The following is a 27,411-nucleotide window of genomic DNA, read 5'->3' on the forward strand; positions in this document are numbered from 1 at the left end:
TGGGTAGTGATGAACTTAGGGAAATCACAGTTTCACCCCAGTGAGAATGGCTATTACCCAAAAGAAAATTACCAATGCTGGTGAGGATGTGAAGAAAAGGAGGTCTTATGCACTCCTGGTGGGAAAACTGGATGGAGGTTTCTCAAATAACTAAAAAGTACTATCATACAATCCAGCAATTCTACTACTGGGTATATGGCCAAAAGAAATGAAATCAGTATGTCAAAGATACTTGCATGCCCATGTTTATTGCAGCTCTCTTCATAATAGTCAGGACATGAAACTAACCTAAATGTCCACCAACAGATGAATGAATAAAGAAAATCTGATATATACATAGTGGGACACTCTAAAAGTATAAAAAAAACACTGTGTTTTGATCTCTTCCCAGGCTAGCCATATGTGGTAAGAAACTCTTTCTTATGAACCTGGGCTGCACCAGTGGATCAGAGCTACCCATTAGCCAGCAATCTTAATGATAAATGACTGATCCTCCACAGTGTGGTTGTTGCCAGCATTGTTTTCATGAAGGTCTTCAGTAAACTAAACAAAATAACTCAGCTTTTCTTTTTCTTTCTGTAAAATAGACTTCCTCTTAGATTTTTTTTACCCAGCTGCAGAGTTAGGCAAGCTGTGAGTTTGAAGCACTTTTACTGTATTGGTATTCAGTAGGGTAGCTATATTAAACATATTATCAGCTTAATGACATTTTCAACTTGCAATAGCTATATAAGGCCGTAATCCTATTGTAAACCCAGAAGCATCTGTGCTGTGAAAAATAATGACCCAAAACATAGCATGAAAAGGAGCAACAATATTAAAATATTGCAGTGTGTTCTGTAGATTTCAATGCCTTGCCTACTTTTGTCCCACACTCTTGTATGTTTTTTTTTGCTGAGGTGAGTGAAAGCTGAGGTAGCTACTGAGCTTCCCAAGAAGACAGTAGTGATATATCATGGCATGTCAGCATTGCAGAAAAAATACTACAAGGCCATCTTGATGAAAGATCTCAATAATCAGCAGACATTTGTCTATTTGGAAAGTAAATGAGCATGTGATTTTCATGCAGGGAAATATTTTATAATCCTACTCATTTGTATAAGAAGAATGCAGGGTACAATTTTGTAGTCAGGTCAGCTTCAGTGAGACTATCTTAAGAGTAGCTTAGACTTGGTTGTTGTAAGTCATGAAATTTTTCTTTCACCAAGTTTGCCTTAATTAAGCAAATGTTTTTAAATGCCCCAGTCATGCCTTTGACCTCTCAGATATTTAGCAAATTGCAAAACTCTTTTATTGAATCAAATTCACTGGGAGGAAATGAGATTGGGAAGTAAGAGGCAGGAGTGGAACAGTCTATTTGCTGTAGTTTTTTGTTTGTTTTGTTTTAGTTTGGTTTAGTCTTTTGACTTGAAAACAGTTGAAGATGGGAACTGAGAATTTTGTAAAAAGAAAAGATACCACTACATTCAATACAGACCTCTCAAAACAAAATGATGGTAAGGACAATTTCCTATGGATGTGCTGTTAATTCACAATGTAGCTTTGTGCATTCAAGAAGTTAATACAATTGAGGGGTATATGAGGAAACCAGTAAAGTTATTTATGGCAATTTTGGGGGGTTGGTTTGGTAGTCCACCTTTTTCTCTCCTTTTTAAAAATTTCAGATACATTTGAAAATGAGGTGGCAAAGAAAGTTGTCCCAGCTTCGAAAGTGTGTGGATCACCCATATTTGTTGGATGGTAATCCAGTTCCCTTTCCTGTATTATTTCTTCTGAACAGTACTGTGGTCAAAATCATAGAAAATCTTTTCAAAAGAATTGCCTGTATTTACTCTGTTTATTATTCTCATTCCTCCTCCTCCTCCTTCTTCTTCTTCTTCTTTTCTCTCTCTCTCTGTCTCTCTCTTTTTCAGGGTCTCAAGCTGGCAGGCGAGAACTCCTACTCAAGCCATGCCTCAGTACTTTAGCTTTTAGTTTGTTGTTCAGATAGGGCCTCATGATTGTGCTCAGGTTGGCCTTAGACTGTAATCCTTCTGTCTCAGCCTCAGAGGTTGTTTGAGATGACTGTCATGAACCACCACCCCTGGCCTTCTTTGACATAAAAAAAATCTAAGGTCCAATCATAGATTCTGCATTGCCTTTGTCAAGCCTGTTTATTCTCCTATAATCTTGAAATGTTTTTAAGCTTCTTCGTTTTGGTTTGTTTTTGTCTTCCATGATCTTGAGAATTTTAGAGAGTCAAAGCCAGTGATTGATTTTCCAGAATATGTCATAACCTAGATTTATCTGAGCATTTCTTCATCAATCAATTGCCCACTGTGTTGGTCACCACTCTGCCAAGTTCTCCAGTGCTCTCTGTGTTTCCCAGACAGTGGCTGTCAGTTCATGGTTCAGTTAGCCTCTTCTTGGAAGCCCTTTCTGCACTCAGCTTCTGGGGAGCACTTTCTCCTTCTTCTTCTTAGTCTCCTTTGCTCCCTGCCCTTGTCTTACCAACTTCTCTGAGTTTCCTTCTGAGAACTTCTTAGGTCCCACCTATAAATTTGATGTGCAGTGTTTTTGTTTTCACTTAAACTAGGGCTTTATTATTATGCTCTGATGGAAACCTGTGGTACAATTCCAGGACCACTGGCCATGGAACTTCAAGTGTAGAAAGGATTAATGTTTATGACTGCAGTAGTCATTTCAAGGAAGTTTTTGCCATGTAATGATATGACCTGCATCTTAAATAGATACACATTTAAGCTTATTTATTTAGTTATTTTTGGTGGTACTGGGGTTTAAACATAGACCTTTGAGCTTCCTAGGCAAGTGCTCTACCACTTGAGGCACACCCCCAGAACTTTTTGCTTTCAGTTTATTTTTCAGATAGAGTCTTGTGCTTTTGCCTGGGTGCCACCATACTCAGATTGTTCTTTTTTTTTAAGATAGCATATTGCTAATGTTTGTCCAGGCTGGCCTCAAACCACAATCTTCTTGTCTTCTTTACCTGAGTAGCTGGATGACAAGAGTGCCCCACCATATCCAGCACTCTTAATTTATTTTCTAAAGTACTAGCATCTCCCTGTGCCTCAGTTTCCCAAAGAGTAGGTTTTCCCCTTAGATAAGCATTTGTTAGGCTTTTTGAGTGTGCTAGGTTCTGTGATTGGTGATCAGCAGCCTTGAGATTGTCATGTAAGCAATTATAAGCTGATTGTCAACAGAGATGAATCTGAGGCACATTCCACAGCTGAAGTGTGGATGCTCTTGCTGCACCCTAAATAATGGCTTTTCTTCTTGAGGAGTATATCCTGACTGAGGGAACATTGTTGGGAGTGGATTTTTCTCTTTACCAGGTGTGGAACCAGAGCCTTTTGAAGTTGGAGACCACCTGATTGAGGCTAGCGGGAAACTTCACTTGCTGGATAAGTTGCTGGATTTCCTTTATTATAGGTAGGCAGCAGGTTCTTGTTTACTGCTGGGCTAGTGACTGTTCAGAACTGAATATTGAGGAACTTGCTGATTTCTTGAGACTAAATCACATTTTCCATTTTTCAGCACCCTGATTAAGGTTCTACCTAATCTGCAACTACACGCCTGCCTCCTGCTCCACAATCACCCTTTCTTTCCTGAATTACTACAGCACTTAGGATCCTAATCCAGCACTGGCAATTGTAGACCTTACTCTGCTATCTGGTTGATCATGCATCATAACCTCAGGACAGAGAAAACATTGAGCATTCATTTGAACTCAAGGGGAAATTGTGGGATCCTTCCCAGAGACATGAGTTGAGCATCAAAGACCAGGTTTAGTTATGTTTGGTGACCTGTGTACAGCTTAGGCCTGTTATTCCTAGTCATTAGAGGAAAAGTGGAATCTAGAAAAAGCCCAGATTCTCAGGATCTCAAAGTTGTTCCTTTGGGAAAATTTCCCCAGGGGTAGCCCCAGCTAAACTAAAACTTCAAATTAGTCAAAATTTCCCAACCTTTGGAATGTATAAGTTAAATAATTGCATTTCTTTCTGTATTTTATTGATTCCATTATCTATATATCTACCATGAGTATATTAGAGTTGGAGAAGAGCCAACAAATTCCTTCTTGCCAACTGTTTCATTTCACAGAACCAGAAAATTTATGTGACTTGTTCAAGGTCACACAGCCAGCATGTGGCAGAGATGAGATTATCATTAATGTCCTCACCTTCAAGTTCAATTTTTCCATGTATTAACAACTAAAATATTGCAGGACTTATCCTTAACTGTTCTTCTGATATGTTTTTGTACATTTAGATTGTTAGTTTATTCATGAAAATATTATTTTGACAGGATTGTGCTTTTTTACGCAAAGAACAAGGTAACAGGCTTGAATTCATTCTAGACACAATCCATCAACTTGCCTTCTAGTTTTCTCTTTTCTCTCTCTATTGCATAGAAGTTTCCCCTTGCCCCTTACTTCTCTAAAATGATGCTTCTCAGGCTTCAGTTCATTTAGCTGTAGTGATAGTAACTTACTTCTCAAGTAGGAAGCTGTAGATGGCTGACCACAAATTCATCAGGGTCTTTGTTGTGTGTGTCTGTGCATTTGAATTTTGCATTTTACTCTTCACATGTGTATATTTATTTTGCTGTTGAAATGAAAGCTTATATTTCTTTTGACTGAGTCAATTGGTATACAAGAAAGTGCTCCTAGTTATTGTAGGTCTTCTCATATCCATTGATACATGCCCCAAAGAAATCCACACTAGTTATGATCTGCCACTCTGAAGGATATAGGTATATGTACAGGTAATATTCTTTATGTAAAGAGTTTCTGAGAAAGTATTTAAATTATGTAACATTTATATTTCTACATTAGCATTCATTTACTTATAACCTGGTATTTTTGGTATGTTTCATCTGAAGGAAACCTTACCTTAAATACTACTAGTGTTGGCAGTTTCTCCTTTTCTTTTTCTTGCCAGGGGTCATTAGGTTTTACTTTTCTCACATATGACGCAGATGTTGGGTATTCTCCAAGACTATATGGCTTATAGAGGTGACTTGCCTTTGCTATTAAGCTACATAAGCCTTTTAGATTTCACAGCCAGACAGGCCCATGAAGAGTAATATGTGGGGTGGGAATATTAGAGAGGAAAGCAGTGCAAGAACACTGTTCAGAAGTGAAAGGAGACAAGAAGTAAAGGGAATGGTGTGTGAAGCAGGGATTGACAGTGGGGTAGAGACACATGGGTGGGAATGAATGCTGTATTTCTGTTGGTTATGTGACTTAAAATTGTGGTTCACTGGAACAAATATTGCAGAAATAGAGTGTTTTTGAAAATGCACCATAAACAGTTTCAGTGATGAGAACATTCAATGACTTGAAACATTCAACTCCACAGTTGAGCACTGACTCAGGATAAGTAAAAACATGAATATTACAGGATGCCAGTAGCTCATACCTGTAAGCCTAGCTACTTATGTTGTTGAGATGGAGAGAACTGTGGTTCAAGGCCAGATGCAGCAAATAGTTTATGAGACCCTCCCCATCTCCAAAATAACCAGAATAAATGGATGAAGGTTTGGCTCAAGTGTAAAGTGCCTGCTTAGCAAGCAAAAAGCCCTGAGTTCAAAAAAAATAATATTGAATTATAGATATACCACAAATCAAACAGGGAAAAGATTGTGGAGAGTGGATTAAAGCCTATGAGAACTGAATGCAAGGAAGGCGAGATGTGGCTCACCTGCTTTTCTGAGATTGGCATGGCCCTGGAAGCAGAACAGCTGTTTCTCCTGAATTGTTTGTGTTCAGAGAAGCAGGTACACAGGTTTATCCTGTTACAATGTCACGCCCCTCCCCAAGAGCTGCTCCTCCATCCTGTTTATGGCTCTTTGTAAAAGACCCCTGAAGGAGGAAGAAAGACATTTTGCTCTTTGCCTTTGGCTTTTACTTTGAGCTTTGGTTTGGGTTGTTTGCTTTGGGCTTTTTGGTGTGGGAAGCTTTTGGAAAGGAAAAGAATTCCTGAAGGGAAAAGAATTGCTAAAAGGAACTTGCTGAAAGGGGGCTGATAGTCTGCACCAAGAACTTTAACATAGACCTTAGCAAAGCTAACCTAAAGAAAGAACTTTAACATAGGCTTTAGAAACTAAAGCAAAGCCAAAGAGAACATGGGACAGTTCAAGGTAGAGGACCAAGACTTTGCAAGTCTGAGCACTGAGCCTTTAAGAAAGTCAAAGAGAGAATGCTAAAGAAAAGATAAAAGCCTGGGGGCAAAAGACTTTAAGAGCAATTAAGCTAAAGATAAGCTAAGAGAAAACATGGGACAGTGTGAGTCTAAGGGAAGAGGTTTTAGACAAGGTTTTAAAGAACTTCAAGGAGTAAGTCCTTAAAGAATAAAGATAGAGAAAAGAAGGAATGAGGGTTGGGCATCTCCACCCAAGTACCCAACACACTTGACCCCACTTTCTGTCTGTCTGTCTATCCTATGTCTTTTCTGAATCTCCAGTCACCCCCAGGTAAGCCCAGTTAGGTTCAATAATATCCAGGAGAGTAAAAAGCTCACTCTAACAAGGGAGGGAGCAAAAACACAGTGCCCCCTCCAAAAGATAAGATCACTCATTTCTATATAGATAGTTGACAATGTAGGTTATTACCTGAGAACTCTGCATAATATATAACAAAATATACATGGCATAATGAGAAAAGCTATAATTATGGTTGATTTAAAGCCCAGCAGTGCAGAAGTATCAACTCCAGACCTTATAAGTTTAAAAGTTAGTCCAGAGTAGGTCTCTCAGATCCATTGGATGCTCCCTGGGACAGTGTGTCTAGTCCAGTGATTACCAGCAGGAAAGCCATTGTCACATTGGGGAGTCCCTGATACACAAGCCCACATGAACTCATGACTTCCCTTTCTGACATGGTGCCTGGTGACAGATAGAGAATGCCCATGCTTCATCAACAGGTGTGTGTTGGGCCATCAGGCAGGCTCCCTCACTTCTCCCAAGGGCTCATGCTTGCCTGAATAAGAATTGTTTCCCAGAAATACAAACTGCCATAGAGTGGACAGTCAGGTGGCACAGGAAGAATCACAGCAAGTACTAATTCCATAAATTCCCAGAGCAATCTGGTATGGTCAGTTCCCTTGTAAAATGTCAAAATGCCCCCTAAGTTTAGATCTTTTCCATGAGATTTAAAGTAGGGGCATGCCTGTATAAGAAAAAAGACAAAATTGGTGTTCGGTTTTGGACTGAAATTTTTTTATTCCCAAGAGTGTTTGAAAAGAGTTAAGATGTCTCGTTTTTTACCCCTCTATGTAAAGGCTACAGCTATGAGTGTGTGGATGGCTCTGTGAGAGGGGAAGAGAAATTCCTGACCATTAGGAAATTTGGACAGCAGCCCATTTTTTATATTTCTTCTGTATTCCTGGCCAGGTAGACCACTTGGGTATGATGGAAACAACAAAATAATAGGCAAGATAGGACTTTACATTCCAACCATTAGCACATTTTCCCATAATTCCATTAAAGGTGAGGTTATTACCAAGAAGTATAAAAAAAGAGGGAATTGAGGTCATTGCCATAGTTTGTCATGGTACTGGACTTCTAGTGTGGTAACATTTCTATCCACCCCATGCAAGCTAATCTGCTTTATCATTGGCCTGGCAATTTCCTTAATGAGTTCTGTGATTTTTGTGAGAAGTTTTATTTGCATTCAGTGGAGGCAGCTGCCCTTACCACTATGAATTTGTTTTGTTGTTTTGTTTCTCTGGGCTTCAGGATTTTTATATTTTTAATTTATTTTACTTTTTGGAAAAGTGTTTTTACAACAAGACTGAGAAAGACACCGAAATTTCCCAAATACAGTTATGACACCCACATTCACAGTCATGCTTGTTATCACCACACCCCATCAGAATGGTACATTTGTTACACATGATAGGTTTCAGTTTATTTTCTTTAAATTGTTGCACAGAGTGTACATTGTGACATTTACAAAAGGTTTTACAATGTATCACCCCCTCCACCATTTTCCTTTATCCACCTCTTCCTCATTCCTGGAATAGTTTCAACAGGTTTCATTTTTCCTTTGACATGCATGAGTTCATAATATTTCCACCATATTCACACTCCTACACCCTTTCCTTATATCCTCCCCCCTTCCACTATTGCCAACCCCTAAGACAGGACCTATTTTGCCTTCCTGGTATCCATTTTTGAAAAAAAAACTTTTTGTTTATTTAAGATAGTTGTACAGGGTACTTCATTGTGACATTTCCATGTATATATGTGTTGCAAACTGAACTCATTCATCCCCTCTATTTTTCTCCTTTCTATCCTAGTCCCATACCTATGGTGTTTTCAACAGGTATAAACATTCTATATTCATTCTTATAGAGGAAGTATATCAACTGTATTTACTGATACAGTAATAATGTTCCCATTTTGTGAATCAGCCAAATGGCAGCCCCACCCCTTAACAGAAATTCCCATGCTGTAAGACAGACCCACCCCTGCCGAGACTACCACGAATGTGCTAACTTCATTGACCTCCCCCTTCTATAAAAGCCACTCCTCACCCAGGTTCACTGTTGTGCCATCTTTTCCCCAGACAGCCTGGCAGTTTGGGCCTGCCACTAAACTTTGCTCTATTGACGTGAGAATTTTCTCTTGAGCTTTCTTTGTGAGTGGTGTTTTTCCTAACATTTGGTGCTGTGAATCTGATTGGGGTGCATTCCCAGGACTGACCTTGCTCTCCCAGCCTCCCCCACCCCATCCCTCTCTCTCTCTCAGTTCCCATTCCCTTCCTCTGGGATCTGGGCTGCTTTACTGGGACCCCCGATCCTAAAAACAAAATGTCACTCTCTCACTAGCTCACAGTGAAGTTCCTTCACCCCAGCGCACCTCCAACTGCCATCCACCACTGGCCAATCTTCCCTCAATGTCCTCTCTCTCTTGGTGAGTCCTCCTTGAATGCTGAGCTATGGCCTCTCTCTCTCATTTCCTCAAAAACCTGGTGCTAGGTCACAGCTCACTCTCATCCCTGGGAATTGGGTTCCAAACTAGGGACTGTGGACCCCCCATGGTGAAGGTGTTCCCTCTGGGTGTTCCACATTTCTCGGTCTCTCCTGAGGACCTGATATTTCAGGCACACCTGCCATATCTCTCCTCAGGTCAGGCCTCACCATGGGAGTTGGACCATCCCAAATTACTTCAGACTCCCCACTGGATGTCTCCTGGCCAACCTTGTGTCCCTCCACCTAACACCTGATCTTAAGCCACGAAAGCTCATTTTTCTCTGTAATAAGGCCTGGCCCCAATACCCATTAGACAATGCCTCCAAATGGCCACTTAATGGCAATTTCAATCCCAATATTTTAAGGGATTTATACAATTTCTGTGAGCGTGCTGGTAAATGGAAGGAGCTTTCCTATGCCCAATCCTTTCCCTATCTCTGCATCAAACCCTCCCTCTGTACTTTCTGTTCCCCTGTGCAGATTCTATTAGTCTGTAAACCAGTTTCTAAATCAACCAATTCCTCTCCCAAACCTCCTCCTTCCCCATGTAAGCAGACTTCTTGCACTGCTTACCATGCCTCTCTCCTCCTATCTTCCTGAAAAACTTTCCCCGTCATGGAGTTAACCAAGCCACTCCTTGCCAACTCTGGCCTCAAGGAGAATCCAGCTCTGGGAGAACTCATGCTCCATTCCTGTGGGCTGAGACCAAGCCCCGGATTTATTCAGGTATGCCTCATGCTACATTGGCAAAATCCTGTTTGATTATGACATCTGATGACTGCTTCTCCCCCACTCCCAACTAATGTCCCTTTTTCCTGAGACAGCGACCAGAGAGTGGAGGTTTCATTTTGCTGAAAATGTTCCAGTACCAGTGAGTGGGAGCAACCTAGAGATGCAGGTGATGGCTAATCCCTCAGGCATATTTTGTGCCTCCAGGCTCTGCCTTCCCCTCCCTTACCTAAGATATAAGGACACCTTTTCTGCTTCCTCCATGGTCTCACAGCATGTCCTTTGTCTCTGTCTGCCTTCCCAACCCTGCCTCCCATGAAAAACCTGTAGCATGGTACCTTATGACTTAAGTTATTCCAACTCGTTTGCAGGCCTCTCAACTAAAGTAACTTTAAATCAGCTGCTTTACAAAAGCACTTACAAAAAATGCAGCTGCCACTCTCACACTGTAACTCTGCCCCCACAAGGGGAGGAGGGAAAGCAAACAGGAGCACTCATGCTGAAGGATGCTGGCTCCTGGACACAGCAAAAACACCTGCCATAGCTAAGAAAATCCATAGAGAGGACCCAGCACATCCTGGGCCACCAGCCACATGTGGCAATGGCTGAAGCTCCACTGCCACTTCCCCTAGAATAAATGCATGCAGAGTACACAGGAAGGGGGGAAGGGCAACAGGCCACAGGATCAGGCCTAGGCAGCCAGGGTCATTTGTCCCAGGTGTGTGTGGAGGGGGTGGCACCTTGTACAAGCCCTGCTCCTAGCCCCACCTCACACCTTGGGGCATCAGACCCAGCCCTTGTAAGCCAATTGTTAGCTCAAGGTTATAGTTCCAGAAAAAGCAAAATGGACATTACTGTGGTCTCTAAACTTCTCATTTAAAATTTTCTATTTCTTTGGCCTCAACATAAATTTTTCCCTCCAAACATTAACACTAGTTGTCCCATATAGTACTATTATTGGCCGAAAATGCCCTTCTCTAACTTTACACATGATTTATTCCTTTTTTAAAAAAGGTAGACTGTATTAAAGTGGCTGCCTGCTGTTAACTAAAAGACAGGATTCTAACTTTTTTTCTGTCTAGATGGAATCTGCACCTTCCAGTCTTCTGGCTTGTAGATATTAAAAGCTTTGTACTGAGGCCTGGCCTCAATATGCCTTTGGTGACAAAGAGAAGTGGCCTTCACAGGGTTCCTTAAATTACAATACCATACTCCAATTAGACCTTTTCTATAAAAGGAAAAATATATATATATGGGGGTAAAGATGTAGCTCAATGGGAGAATGTCTGCCCAGCATGTGCAAAGCCCTGGGTTCAATTTCCCAACATTACTAAATCAAAAAAAATGATGAAGAGGATAAATGGTGTTAATGCCACTTCAGCCATCTCTTAGGGGAAGAAAGTAGTTTAACCTAGACCAGATCCCTCATTCTTCAAATGAGGAAACTGAGGCCCAGAACAGTTCAGAGATCTGCTCTCCAGAGTGTCAGGTGTCAATGTAAAATAACAACTTTGCTTTACAGCAATTCCCTAAAGAAAATCCCCTTACCTTTCTACAACATCTTAAGGATGCTATCAGAAAACATAACATGATGGACCCAGAGTCACAGGTCAGGTAGGTTCTCCTCAAAGATAAATTTCTAACAGTCAGCCCCAGATATTTGTAGAAAACTCAGTCTGTGGCTTAAGAAGAAAAGTCATTGGATCAACTAATAGAACTAGCCATGTCTGTATATTATAACCAGGACATTACTAACAGAGAGAAAGATAAGAGACATGACCTCATTGCTCTCGGGCCTACATCTCGAGTTTGCTACCATGGTGGACAGGAGGGACTTTTCTGCAGAGAATGCTTAAGGGGGACAGCCAGGGAGACAGCCCCGCCCCCAACCAGGACCGTGACCTCTCTGCAAAGGAAACCACTGGAGGTCTAAGTGCCCCCGTCTCCAGATGGAAGGCAAGATGCCACCTCCTATGGATTGATGGTTCCCAGGACCCTGTCCACACTCCACTTCCTGGCATCGATGTTGAGGAGCCTCATGGTAGCCATTATGACAAAAAAACCCAAAAGCTCATTTTCCAGTTAGACAGTGGAACTCATTTCTCTGTTTTACATTTCTCCCCAGGTCCCTGGTCCAATGACAAAAGTTATTGTTCGGGGCAAATCTGGCCAGCCCCTAGAGCACTACTTTATCTAGCCTCTGGCCTGCTGTTGGGGAGACTTCCTCTTCTGTCACTCTTTCCTCATAGTACCTAAAACTCCAATGTCCCTGCTAGGACAAGATTTACAATCACAACTAAAACTCAAATTCTCCTCTCCCCAGGCAGCTATTTTTGCTGCCCCTTCCCTCAGGAAATAATAGATTCCACAATGTGGACTGATGAGATGAGTGTAGGCTGAGCCAGGACAGCCCTCCATATTCAAATAAAACTCAAAAACCCCTCACAGTTTCCTCACCCAAAACAATATCCCCTCAAGCCTGAGGGATGATGAGGCCTTATGCCTATCATAAATTCCTTAAAACAACATGGACTACTGATTAGTTGCTCCAATCAACAAAATAAATTTAAAATTTTTATAAAAGTTAATTTTAAAATACAAGGTACAAAGTAAACAACTGGAAAGGATATAGATAGGTAGTGAATGTATTTTTTGAGAAATAAAAGGAAAAAATGTTTTTAGATGAGAAAGGATTTTGTAAAAAAGGGTTTATCATAAAGGTCGTTTCAAATAGAAAGGATAAAGACAAGCCATCAAAGGGTTTAGTATGTTATATAAAGGTCTGAGTAAGTTTTAAAAGTGTATAATAAAAAGCTTCTATGTGTGATAAAGTTGAAGTTGAATATAATCTAAGATTTGCCTAAAAGATTTTTAGGGTCATGTCAAACTAAAATCAAATTCTCTATGTCTATAAAATAACAGGTTATCTTAATATTGTTCTTCTCTGAGTAACATCTACAAAAAACTGTTACAGAAAAAGATTTCATCAAAGAAATTATTTGTGTTTTCTGTTGATCTTGTCAAACTTTAAGTACTACTAAACCAGAGTTCATTTATGTATTTGCTCATTCAAGGGCCTCTTAAATGACCACCTTATAATTGTGTTTGGTGTCTAGATTTTATCTAAATATGGTACAAACATTTATAGAATTAAGTGTCAGTTTATGTAAACTGATGAGCTAAATCTCTCTTTTATCCAAAAGTGTTACATTTAACCTTCATCCTGACAGTCAGTCTCTATTTGACTTTAAAGGTCTCACAAACGCTTCACAGCAACTAACCTATACAGTTTTGCCACAAGAATTTAAAAACAGCCCTCATCTTTGTGGACAGGCCCTAACCAGAGACTTATTAGTTTGGCACTACCCAGAGGCCACCCTTCTTCAGTGCAGAACCTCAAAGCCCCTTATCTGCAGTGCAATTGAGTCCCTTTTAAAACTTTCTGGCCTCTGGGAATACAAAGTCTCTAAGGAGAAGGCTCAATTATGTCTCCCTCAGGTCACCTAGCTAGGTGTGTTCTTAAAGGGACAAACTCACTCCCTGAGTCATGAGTGCATCAACCCAATCTTCCATTTCCCACTCCCCCATACCATAAGGCAGATTAGAGCTCTCCTGGGAGTTACAGGATTTTACAGAATTTAGATCCCTAGGTATGCAATCCCTTAGCAGACACCTTTTTATGCTTCTCCTAATAGTCCTATTTGGGTCTTAAATAACGCATGGCCACCCATTTCTCTTAGAAAACTTGCCCCCAACAGACTCTCCTCCTCTGGCTGACTACCTACCTTATCTTAACCTTCTCAGGGAACTTTTTGGAGAGCATGCAGACCAGATCCTGCCCCACCCTATAGCAAACCCTGCTAAACCAGGGGATCTTGTTCTCTTAAAGAATCTTCTACTCTCTCTATTGAAACTTCTGTGGACCAGCCCTCATCTGGTCATTCTCATGACACCCTCTGCTGTCAAGCTCAATGGGATCCCCCAGTGGTGACACCTCCCAAGGAACAGTTAGAAAAATTGAGAAAGGAATTGCAGGACTCTAGAAATTGTCTAGGGAACAACATTTCATAGTGGTTCTCCTGGCCAATGCCCATCCTAATGCCTATGTTTCTTGCTGTCCTATTCTTAAGCTTCCTCCCTTGTACAATACTACATGTCTGCTATGGCTAATCAAAAGTTTATCCAGTTTTACCTCCATGGATATCAACCTCTCCAAAACCATCCAGAAGACTGCTATGAGGATCCCCACCAGGATGCAGGAGCCTGAGGATCCAGCCCCATACAATGCCCCCTGCCAGCAGGAAGTAGCTAAAGAGATTGATGCTTCACACCCCAATCCCTGATCCTCAGGCCCTACCCTCATATTAAAAAAGGGGGGAATGATGGAGTAATAATGTTGCCATTTTGTTAATCGGCCAAAATGGCAGCCCCGCCCCTTAAGAGAAATTCCCACGCTATAAGCCCCACTCCTGCCAGAGACTACTGTGCATGAGCTAACTTCCTTAACCTCCCCTTCTATAAAAGCCACTCCTCACCCAGGTTCACTGCTATGCCATTTTTTTCCCCGGCCAGCTTGGCAGTTTGGGCCTACTATTAAACTATGCTCTATGAACGTGAGACTTTTCTCATGAGCTTTCTTTGTGACTGGCATTTTTCCTAACATTCACCTTCTTAATTTCCTTCTTTTATCCTCCCTCTCTTGTTAGTGACCTCCCTTTAGTGTGACCTGTTTTTCATATTTCCTGTATTTGTATTGGGTCTGTATTCCACATATGAGAGAAAATGTGCAGCTGTTGGCTTTCTGAATGTGACTAGCTTCAGTTAAGATGATGTTCTTCAGTTCCATTCACTAACTTGCAAATAAATTTTATTCTTTATGGCTGAATAAAATTTCATTGTACATAAATGCAACATTTTCTTAATCCACTAATCAGTAGTGGAGCATCTTACCTGTTTCCATACCTTAGTGATTGCTAATAGTGTTGCAATAAACATGGGTGTGCAGGTGTCTTTATTGTAAACTGACTTACATTCCTTTGAGTTTATCCCTACCAGTGAATTTTTTCCACCATGAATTTGGTAAATATGAAGGTCTCTTTGCTACTTGCTTTTCCTCCAGAAGTGCCCTAGGAATAGTGTTTTACAAACTTAACAGATATTTTGTTGTTTAAAATGTGATTGCAATGAAACTTCCAGCTATTTAGAATTATATATGACTGTGTCACTATGCAACTTAAATCATAAATACTATACATGAAATTTGTGGTGTTGTATGTAATAGTTACAGAGTGCTTTTATGTACTATCAAATAATTTGAAATCAATTTTGGGAAATGAAACTTTTCTTACATCCTGGATTTAGTACAGAGCTTAAATTCAGTTTTGAACTCATAATCTTGGTTTCAATAATGAAGTTTTAGATATAATCCTTAACCATAAGACCATCAGTTTATGTCTTACCTCTCTAAAAAGATAATAATGTAAGTTAACAGATTCATTTGGCCTCATTCTCTTCTAAGGTGACAGACAACACCCTGCATCTCAGCCACCATTCATGTGATCGGCTGTCTCAAGGGAGTATTAGGGATCAGGGAAACTGCATCATAGCATTGTGAAATCATTTCCATTTGTGCTTTAAAGAATTCTGCCTGAGAGAACAGTATTATGTTCAAAATGTTTGAAGTTGGGAAGAAAGAAGTCTCTGCTTTTCAGTTAATATGTGTGTGGACTTAGTGTAGATCCTATAAGATCTGAAACAGTCCTAGATATTAACTTTTTAACACAACACTGCCATGTTTGCTATCATGTTTTTGCTTCAGTTTTGCAGCACTTTTGTATTTAACGGGTTTCCTTCCAACTTTCAAATATTTCTGTGATTGAGTCATATTGCCACGAGGTGGCAATGACAGCTCATGAATCCCTTCCAAACAAAACACCCAAGGGCTGGAGGTATAGCTCAGTGACAGAATGCTTGCATAGTGTGTGCAAGGCCCTGGGTTCAACCCCCAGCACTGAAAATAGTAATATATTTTTAAAAAATCATCATCATGATGAAGAGCCAGATTTTTTTGCATTCCTGGCATTTGAATTCAGGGCCTCACACTGGCTAGGCAGGTGCTCTACTACTTGAGCAACACCTCCATCCCTTTTTGTTTTAGATATTTTTCAGGTAGGGTCTCAGTTTTTTCCCTGGGCTTGCCTCAGAACATGATTCTCCTGCCCGTGATCTCCTGCATACTGGGAATCACAGCCACCATGTCTGGCTTATAAATTCATATCGGATCTCACAAACTTTTCTCCAACCTAGCCTCAAACTGCAGTCCTCATGATCTCTGACTCCCAAGTACCTGGCATTATAGGCATGAGACATTGTGCCCAGTAGAAGAAGATAATTTTTATGGAGGACATTTTTAAGTGAAATAAGTGCCTGGGAAGTATTAGAGTATAATAGATGAAAACACTGGTTCTGGAGCCAGGTGTGGTATGTGACCTGTAGTTCCAGATAGTTTGAGTCCAGGAGTTTGAGGCCAACCTGGTAAACATATTAAGGAGACCTTAATTCAATGAATAAGTGAAAGAAAGAAAGAAAGAAAGAATGAATGAATAGGATCCAGAACATGGGGGACTGAATCCTAGCTCTTTCATCTTCTAGCTGTGCAACTTCAAATAAATCCCTTGATCTCTGTTTCCATTTCAATATATACAAAATGGTGTAAGGACTCAGGGTTGTATGAGGGGTAGAAGAGTTAATATATGCAAAGTGTCAGAATAGCAGTTAGCACACTATAAACAAAGCATGTGTATAGCTATCTTTGTTGAGTATAACTTAGCCTTTCAGTACTCAGTCATTATTCTCTCTTTATTCCAACTTTATTATTAGATGAAGGCTTTAATTAGAATGTTCTTGAATAACTTATCTTAAGATCCAGCTGTGAGTAGTCTTCAAAGTTAGTTCATAATTCAGGGCCTTGGAACAAGCCCTTGTAGGCTCTCTTGTTTTAGCAAAGAGTTTTAATGACCCTGGCAAGAGTGAGTCCATTTTGTACTGGTTTTCACATTAGTCAAAGAGAAGGTTGTAATTTGCCTTTGTGGTTCTCTTAATTCCTGCAACCAGTCCTCCTCAGCCTTTGTCCTGCAGTACTGAAGAAAGACCAGAGGTTGTTGCGTGGCCTGTTTTTGTCTTGAGTTGGTGTGTTGTATTGCCTTTGATTAATGTGGACATAGTACAGAAAGACTTTCTAGGTTTTCTCCAGTCAGAGGGAGGTTGTTTCTCATTCTGCTTGAGAGTGTGTCATTCCCTCTGCTTGTTAGCTCATAAGTGTGATCAAGTGCTCTTCTCTGCCCATAGCAGACATCTCATGTGTAGAGCTGTTTTCTGAAAGAGAATTTTGGAAGACTATTCTAAGCAAAATTCAATGAGGTTTTTAAGCAGAAAGATTTAAAGTAACTTCCTGCACTACCTTAAGCATCCTCATTTGCTATTATCTCCCACTCTTTTCATTCTTTTATACTCAGTAATTAGATGTTCCCTACTCTGGCAATGTGAAGTCAGGGACCAGGTCTGACAACCACTGGACTCTGGAGTTGGTGATGAGGTGTTGGTTTGAAAGATAAAGCCAGTCTGTTAGTCTGTTTGGCCAATTTCAGTTTACTAGCCTAGCCTTGTGTCTGTTTCCCAGCTCCTCATCTCTGTACTGCTGCTCACACTCCATTTTGCCTTGGTTTAATTGGAGTTGGCATGAACGTAATGGCAACAGATACCATTATTTTTTCTAACAGTGATTTGAATCCTCAGAATTACTTGCAAGGAGCTGCCAGGGCTCACCAAATTGGCAGAACAAGTGAGAATCATTTTCTTTCATCCTTGGCTTTCCTAGGTTGGGGTCCTGGTGACAGCACCAAACAGGGAGTTGAGAGCAGATTTGCTGCTGACTCCTGGAGTTGTGTTGGATGGGTCACATTATTAGTCCCAACTTATGTTATTAGATAAAGATAAAATTATAAATGGATATAACTTATTAAGAAGGATGCTTCTTGAGTTAGGGATTAACAAAATTAAAAAGTGGGCTAAAAGGGGTTCTGGAACTTCACCAAAAAGATGGGTGTTTTTGACCTGAAGACAATATGTGTCTGCTAGGGATTTTCCTTAGCCAGGGATGAGGTATCACAGTTATGGACACCTCCTTATCGTCTCCTTGACTCCTCTCCTCTAGCAAATGCTCAGGTCTAAATGACACAATGTCTTTCTTTTGGTATTGAAGATGAAACCCAGGGCATTACATGTGTTATCTACTACTGAGTTAAAGCCCTAGTCTAAGGATATCCTTTTAATTGTACCGTGTGTGTGTGTGTGTGTGTGTGTGTGTGTGTAATATTTAGTTTGGCTTCCTGTTAGGCATACCTACCTGGTACACCTTTCCCCAGCTTTGCAGATGCTTATCACAACTGCTTTCATTTGTCTTATGTTCAGGTCTATTAAAGTTATTTGGCTAATTGGCTGAGACACCATGGAAGAAATCATCTATAGGAAAGCACCTCCAAACTGCAGCTCACCAGCATGATCATAGAAGCCAGCCATTTTACTCTGGGACCGCAGAAACCTTCAAATGATGCTGACCTCCATGTAGAATACACAGTTCTACTTAGGAAAGCCTTGCTTTGTGGCCTGTGCTCTCTGGGTGAGGATGTAAGTGGAATATGTCAGCATTAACCACCCATTCTCCTCAACTACACGTTCATTCCCTGACCTAACTCATACCCACCATAGCACTGACACATGCAGGGTGCTGGAGGAGCTAAAATGAGAGTGGTACATGAAGGCAGTAGATTATAGAATAAAGGGAACCAGCTTTGAGACATCTAGCTTGGATTCAAATCCAAGCCTCATCACTCATTGACTGTGTGACCTTAAGTAGATAATTTTTTTGTCAGTACTAGGAATTGAACCCAGGTCCTGGTGCATGTTCAGCTAACAGTCTTCCACTTGAGCCATGCCCCAGCCCTTTTGGCTTTATTTATTAAATTTTTTGTGGTTCTGGATATTGAACTTAGAGCCTAGCACATGCTAGGCAAGCAAAATACCACTGAACTGCATCACCCAGCCTTTATTTTGTTTCTGAGACAGGGTGTTACTAACTTTGTCCAGGCTGGCCCCAAACTCATGATCCTGCCTCCACCTCCCAAATAGCATGAGTTATGGAAGTGAATCACCACACCTGGCTTTCCAGCAGATATCTTAATCTTATAGACCTACTTTCTTTTTTGCTTTTGTAAAAATTAGGATGACACTTTTTACCTTATGAGGCAGTTAAGAGAATTAAATTAAAAACAGAACTTGACATTATCAGTGACACTTAATTCCAAATCTCTTTCTTAACCCCAGGTCCTTTGATCAGTGATTTATGCCACTCACATCATACACAAAGGAGGCAAACAAGATCAGTAATTCAAAACTGGGCCATTTGAAAAAGGGATGAAAGAATGACAGTTAATTGCTTGAGGAAGGGAAACATAGATGGGAGCCAAATGATGTCTTGGATAATTCTAGAGAGAAGTCCTTTTTTGGAAGAGGCTTAAAGTTATTATATACAGCTCTTGAGTTAAAATTAGAACCTGTGGTACAATATATCCAGGTCCTTTTGAAAGCCTGGGTGCAGAGAGAACAACTCCTAGGATTCTAGAAAGATCCTGGAATGAAGTAAGTAATAAATGTCTGGCAAGGGCAGTAGCATGAAAAGGTTTGCTGTAAGGAACATTGCAGAGAAGAACTGACAGGAGCTGGCTACTGTTTTGAAGTGGGCAAATGGGCAGACAGACCCTCCAACACAGCTGTGAGCCTTTAAGCCTATGTGGTGAGAATAGAATTGGGAAGAGAGGAGGTGTAGGAGAAAGGGCTGAGTTAGGATAGTGAGTATAATGTAGGCTTTAGTAAGTATAGTTTGTAGTAAGAATACAACATAAAGAGGGTGTGGCTTAGGTAGACCATTTGTCTAGCATGTAGACAAAAAAAGAAAAAAAAAGAAAGAAAAATGCAATAGAAACACAATTGTTTGGGAAAGACTCACAGACAAAGTGAAAGGCTTTCATTTAGAAAAGTTTGCAAGGAAAATCAGGCTTTAAAAGGACTAACTTATCAAATAAACGTATAGGAAATGAAGCATTACGCAGTGTTACAGGTAGTTGAGTTACCAGGTTTACAATTACTCCTAATAACCAGCAGTTTTCTCACACATATCCAAAGGCTAATGGTGGTTTTACACTTTGGCAATGAACAGATGTAAACCATGCTGTTTTGTTTGCTGTCCATCTTGAGGTACAGGTGTGGAATTTTTTTTTCTTTTTCCATTTCTGTTGCTACTGACAGTGATATTCTGTGCTTGCTCATCCATTATGATGGCAGGGCAGGCTGTGTTTTTTGTTTTCACATGATGGTTTACTGAGTGAGCATTTACAGCATGCCTACTATGTGCTCCATATTTTCTGAAGTGCTCTTTTCCAGTTGTTTCAGCAAATAACAACAGAATGAGGTAGCACTATCTTTATCTTCATCTTAAGTAGTTAGCCCAAGGTCATTCAGGTTTAGGACTCCAAATCTAAGCACTCTTTAAACTCCAGCCACATGCCCTTGTTGCTATAATATACTGCTTCTCATAAAAATACAAGCAGTGTTTTAGTGGCTACAACACATTGTACGTGAGCAATAATAAATATAAGATACAAATATAAGGAGGCTGAAGAGAGGGTATTGGTAGGGACTAATCTTTACCATAAATAGTTATAAATAGTTCACTTTCCACTAGTTTTGGAACCAAATACCAAGAAAGCCAGTTGCCATCGTTTTGTATAGCAAAAATGTAGACATATCCAGGTATGCTTATGCTTATGTGAGCTAACCTCACATAAACTTTCCAAGTTATAAAATAAATAATCTTGAGATGGTTAATCCAGTCTGAAAGGGCAAGGTAGAGATGAGGACCCACAATGTGAATCCAACTTTGCTCAGAATTTCAGAGATTGTGCTGAGGTTAAGCATAAAGTTGGAAGCTGCAAATGAAAGCCAGGAAATGCTATCTAAGATTTCTGGGTGGTTATGATAGCCATAGGGGAACAGGTTGAGGGAATTGTAGGGAGGAATAAGGGGAGAGAGCAGGATGATGAGTACTAGGAGTGTCAAGAAGATTCAGACTGAGAAAGAGCCTTTGGGTCTGGTGACCAGGAGTTGTCTCTTGTCTTAGCCATGGTGATTTCCATAGAGCATTATGATAGGAAGCAAATCGCCAAAGGAAAAGAGTCAGCATATGATGAGTCACAGTACTTAGCAGAACCTTCTCTTTCTAAGAGATTTGGCTGTGTAAAAGTTAGAAAGCAGCTAATGGGGTCTCTGATTTCTCTTGTAGCTTCTGGGAATACCTGTGAGAAAAAGTTAGTGAGAAGTGCTAATGGAAAATGCTGAAAAGTGCTGTTATTCTTATGGCAAATGGAGGCTTATAAATTTTTCTGTTGTTACAGAGAACTGTCAAGGTCAAGAGCTCTGTTCATCATTTATCCTCTTTTCTTACCCATCATCTTTAAACTGACTAGTAAGTGTCATCTTGGTGGAGGAGAAGAAAGGGTGTCAGGGAAAGAATGTACCTGGCATCTCTTAGCCAATTAGCACATCCTGATGTTTCCTTTCATAAAAACTAACTGGACCTTTTTGTTCTCTCCATTCAAGCTAAGTAGATCCTCCAATTTGGCTTGGATAGACTGCTCTTCTCTAAGGGCAGCACCATCCTGGGAGAAAACACAGAATTCAGTGGGTCTCTGATTGCTTGCCTGTAACAGGAGGAGGGAGCAGAGAGCAAGAGGAAAGAAGTGAGTTGGGTGCCCAGGTAGAGCACATGGCATAGTCACCCCAAGCTAGGGCATAAGTGAGATGAGTCTCATGGAGAGACTGTGCCCAGGACCTCTTTCCCACCCAGCCCTAATGCTATCTTGGGCATACTGTTATAGATTTGCTTGGCCCAAGAACTCTTCCTGGACCAACTGGAAAAGTATCTGGCTGTTCCTTTGTAGCTGAACTTTGAACCAAAATCATTATATTAATGCTTATGTTCATCTGAACCTCAAAGAGTACCTTTGTGCCATTCCAAGTATCTTCTCAGGCCTGTGTCTTTACAAGGCTGCTCTACACATAGTGATGTCCTTTTTGGGCAGAATGACTTGCTTTATCAGTTAAGTTCTCACTGTGTGCTCACTCACAGTGCAAGCTGTATCACGTGCCATTTACCTCCACAGGACCCCTTGTGTGAAGAAGGTGATTTTGTCTTTTCCTTACTCTGAATTTGGTCAACATTTTGCTTTTTTGTCCTTTTCTATTCTGAAGTTTTGAATTTTGCATGGTTTTTTGTTTTATCAAAGTAACTGTGTATGGATGTTCCCTAGTGTCTCTTGGTTATTTTCAAGTGACTGTTTTCCTGTGCCAGCAGGAGCAGGGAGTCATATGGACGAGGGTGAGGAGTAGAGAATCTCACTGGGCTTCTTAATTCAAGCATTCCTTGTGCCACCCATGCAGAGAAGAACTCTGCCTTTGCTAGATGGAGCTTTCTTTCTGTGGTGGAAGTGGGCTGGATGGGCTGGATGTGACTTCTCTTGCTACTCTAGGAATTTCCATGATGTGCTTTCTTTTTTCCCTTTACCAAAAACATGTTAAGGGATGTCTCCTCATTCTAAGTTGTATCTCCCCAGCCCCCAAAAGCTTTCCCAAATTTCTGATTGCATCTAATTTTAGTTCTTTCCTTTTAATTTCTCAGTAGCCAATGCTGTCATCCAGCAGGTGAAACCTTCATTTGGTGGGGTGAATTTCATCTGTCTGACAGTATTACAACCCCGCTGCTTTTCCTCCTATTCAGTCTTCACCTGACTCAACATTCTACTGTTGCCTTCCCAGCTGGTTCAGCTGGTTTGGGGTGTTTATTTCTCTACTTACCTGCCAATGGAAATTTATAATATTTCCTGACACCTAATTTTGCAGTAGACCTGGATTGGCGTGGTTTTGTCAACATTGTTAATGTGTATGGTTTTTATGGGGTATCTGGAGAAAATGGGATTTAGGTTGTTGGTATTGTTCTGCATGACACTGCTCTTTGACTTCTATCATGTTTTATATTTAAGCTCTTTATAATAATATCCCATTTACATTCTTCATGAATACATTCCTGTTCTTTGCTTGTCTTAATTGTATCCTGCTCTTATTTTGAGGGCCTAATATTCTCCCTGAATCTTCCCTGAGGACCTTTATTATAGCTTCTTAAAAAATGATTCTTCTGTCTACTGCATTGTCTCTTTTCCCTCCAATTTCTTCTCGCTCTTTTAAAAATTTTGTTTTGGAATCTCTTGTTCTTTTTGGTAGCTTTTCTGAACTGTCTGATAGCCTCAGGCTGCCTGACTGTAAATGCTCATAAAGTGCCATGTAGTTGATGACAGCTCTGCTGTGAGCAGGTAGATAGGTCCTGGTGCTTGGTTGATCTGAGCATGGCTGGTTGGTGAGGCAGCTTTCCAAGATACCTGTATTTGAAGACTTTTTACTGGGAAACTCATTTTTTTCCAGAGATGAATCATCTCATATCTTCCATGGAAGAGGTGGGAGTTGGAGTAAACCAGTTTGCTTACACTGAATCCATGGGGTGAGCCTGGCTGGGGTGTCCCATTGCTTTGTGTACAGATTTCTCAGTTCCCTTACCTCATGGTGCTCTGTATTTGTGAGGCCTGAGGTTTTGGAGGCTTGGGAAGCTCTCTGTTTCCATAGTCAGCCATGGATTAGGTTGTTTTACTTCCACAACTCTTCTTAATCTAATATCCGTCCAGCCACTTTCCACTTTGCAAAGAATTATTGAACTTTCTCATCTAAGCACTGTCTCACCCACCTTTTTAAACATCCTTTTACTGTCATTTAGAGGTTTCATGTAAGGGAAGTAATAGATGTATGTAGTCTTATTTTTAAGCTATAGTTGATTTTCTTAAATACCAAAGCTTACATCCATTTCTGCAAGCATCTAGATTAATTCCAGCTTATTTTCCTAACGTTTCCTAGAACAAAATAAAATTGCAATGTTTTCAGAAACATGATTATATTTCGTAGTTAATCCAACTGCTTGAAAACATCATATATTTTTTCACATAATTCAACTGTCAGAAAGGAGTCCCTTGTTGCATAATTACAGCTGATATCATAATGCTGTGAAAATACATTATTTGGTAACATGTGCAGTTAAATACACTTCACTGTCAAATCATTATCTTACCTGTCTGTGGTTGTTGATCTTGGATGATTATCCCTTGATTCATGATCAAGTCAAATCACTCATCCTCATTGAGTCTTTGTGTCCTCATCTGTAAAATGGTGCTATTAATGTCTGCTTTGCCCTCTTACACAGTTGCAAAAATCAAAAGTGCTGATAGGTGTGAAAGTGCTCTGATAGCAGAAAGTGCTACTGAAGATTACACTATTACCATAATTATTTTTTCCTAGCTTGCTTCATTTTCGCTTTTCTGTGGACAGTAATGTACTGAAAACAGCAGTCTGGCATTGGAATCAGAAAGTCTTGCTTTTTCCATTTATTAGCAGTGAAAGTTGAGGCATCCCTTAATTCCTGTGTAAGCCTCAGCTTCCCTTTTTCACACGTAATGTTAGTTACCCAGGACTGAGGTGAGGATCATGAAGGTACATCAAGAGATCTGTAAAGAATATTGCAAATCCTAGAGATTGTGTTTGTGATTTTTCATTTTCTCATAGATTTGTCACTTTTTTTTTAATATTGTAAAAAGGGGGAAAAGGTTGAGTATTAAAGGTATATATGGAATATATACTTAAAATCAGTGAGATTTGTGCTGAGGAATAGCTGTGGAATGAATGAGAAATTTGAGTCAGCAGAGAGCTTCAAATTATCTACATGGACTAAAAGAGTTTTAAGGCATGTTTTGTCCTTTTAAAAGTGAATGTATGGGACCTACATGTGGAACCCAAGCCCATTTGTGTGAAATGAAATCCCTTTGTCACAAGCAGGTCTTAGCATATTTAGAGTGTGGCTGCTCTCTCTTTTCACCGCAGTTATTGCTTTGAGTAACAGTAATCTATTTTTCAATGTCTAATATTTTCCTTTGTGTTTTATGTTCTTAGAAAAACACATGTACCTATTTGAAGGCAAAAATAATTCTAAAGAGCCCAGTACAGAAGATAGAAAAATATTTGAACAACTGGTGAGTCTTCAGAAAACTTTTGGAGAAACCAAATGAAGAGAGCTGTTCACTCTAAAAGAAAGGAAGTGTAAGAACTGTTAATTTATGTAAAAGCATAAATTCTTTCAAACTGTCTTCTTAAGAGAATGAAAAAATGTTGCTAGGATCAAGTAAGTACATGTTTGTTGAATGTAATAAATTAACTGAAATCTAATGTAAAAACGTAAAATATTGTCATAAAAATGTAAACAGGGTGATGTATCATGTAATTTGATGCAGGTAAAAGTTTCCTTATTCCTCTAATCCACCCTGAAGGGACTATCAAATCCTGCTGCTGAGAATGGTGACCCTATGCCATTAACAGAAGATAGCTCATAAATGATACATGTAATGTTCAGAGTTTGGTGCCTTCGTGAGCTCACTAAATGCGAGATATCATTACAATAATGATATTGAACTATTCCATTTGCAAAGAAATTATGCAATCCATTTGTAGAAAGATTGGAATTAAAGTAGGCTAAACTAAAATTGGATTTCTGCATGTATTCAATCATGGAATGAATTTACTGTTTTGCAGTACCTTGTTCCTAATGAAATTAATCAAAACAAGCCTAACTACCATGTCAGAACTTTGGCTGAGTTTATCACAGTATGGCCATCTTACCTGTGAGATGTATCACCTGGATAGTAAATTGAAATGTCTTACCAACATTCCGCACCACACAAGGTGGCTTGGAGATGCGTGGTTTTTGCAGTACTCAGTATATTGCTTCTGTACAGAGTGCCTCAGCGATCAGTGAGATTCACAGAGGAACAGGTGGTTTCTGACCTTCTGGTTCTGGGTGTTTTTTCCTAAGATTCTTATATACAGGCCTTGTGGAGGGGCTCATCAGAAGGAAGCACACACTGAGCCCAGAAGAACTGGAGGATGGATGGAAGAAAAGACAAGAAGCAGCAACCATGAGAAAGAGCCTAATAGAGGATAAGAAGAGGGAAAAAGAAGTGGAACATAAGAAAAAGGAAGTCTGAATTATTAACTACACTCAGTATCAGAGTTGAGATCTTTATTTTATTTTATTTTTTTTGGTTTGAACTGGGGTTTGAACTCAGGGAATTTTGTTTGCTACAATGGAATCCCCTAATCCTGATGTGCTCAGGTCACCATGTGCTCCTGCAATACCTGCCCCATCAACCTAGGCGCCAATTGAAAGAAAAGTCTTCCACACAAGACAGGAGCACTTTCCTCCAGCTTCTTCCTGTTTGGCTGGCTGGGCTGCCATAGCAACAGGCTTGGCAAGCTGCCTCAGGACTCTCCAAGTTCCAGGGGCAGTGAGCCCACTGTGACACCACAGCCAAGTCTTTCCTGATTGCTCAGACCACGTAAGCACTCCTTCTATGGCCCCTCCCCCTCCAGTCTCCAGCCACTTGTGGCAGTTTCCTGGCAAGAACTTCTGATTGTGTTTCTCCTCTATGTTCCCTCCTCAGTCGTTCAAGGTTGAACTGGCATGACATTTCTGTCCTGTTCCAAAGACCTCCCAATCTGAAACCCACAGTTTGGAGGACACGAAGACTTTCTTGTGGTGAGTACAAAAATACCTCCAGCCCTTTGCAGTTAAATCAGCCAGGGAAACTCCTTTAATGTTGAATGAGTCAACTTCCCTCTCAGAACTGTATCTCCCATCATGTGGGAGGGTATTCCCTTATGTTGACACAAAACAACCCATAGTGGGAACCAGGGGATTCCAGGCTTCTGTGTTCCTAACTTCAAGAAAATATGCAAACACACACACTGGCAAGATCCTCAAAGTGACCACATGAATTCACTTCCTATCAACAAAGAAATTACATCATTTTGATCTGAAAAATACACAGGCATACACAGGTTATAGCCAAGGAATGCTTACTATTCCCTAGTCAGTGAAATTGTTACCAGCTCTTGAGAGAATGGCAGGTTTCAGGAACACCAGAAACTATGGCATATCATGAAACACTCAGAAAGGAGTGTTTCTGCAAAGGTTCTATGAGGGACAACACAGTACACCTTTCATTCATGGAACTGAAGACAAAAGTCAGAGCTACACAAGGCTGATCCTCAAGTGACTTCGGGAATGAACCTAATTTCTACAAATCAATGATGGCAAATTGAACAATAAATTTCACACACACACAGACACACACATACACGAATTGGTGAGATTCTAATAATTACCTTGTAAATGAATTTCTATTTTCTATCTACGGAATAGCAATGTTGAGCAAGGCCAGAAGTCATTGAACACCAGACACCCTGGTGGATTCCATTTATTTCCACAGCGTTAATGACAGATTTTGATTCAAGGAATCTGCTGAATGCCTAAGCAGCAGATATACTCAATGAGTATGAAACAGTCTGTAGTATGAGGATGTATTAGAAGGAGCAAAGAAATTAATACACGATGACAGGAATATTACACATGCACACACACACACACACACACAAAGACCAAAGACTGACA

General features: G+C 40.3%; 1 pseudogene; it reads left to right on the forward strand.

Moving 5' to 3' along the window:
• The first annotated feature begins 960 nt into the window (after positions 1-960).
• Positions 961-25,945, forward strand: LOC109679483 (chromodomain-helicase-DNA-binding protein 1-like; annotated as a pseudogene).
• The last annotated feature ends 1,466 nt before the right edge of the window (positions 25,946-27,411 follow it).

Source organism: Castor canadensis, chromosome 4 (genome assembly GCF_047511655.1).
Source record: "Castor canadensis chromosome 4, mCasCan1.hap1v2, whole genome shotgun sequence".
Classification (NCBI taxonomy): Eukaryota; Metazoa; Chordata; class Mammalia; order Rodentia; family Castoridae; genus Castor; species Castor canadensis.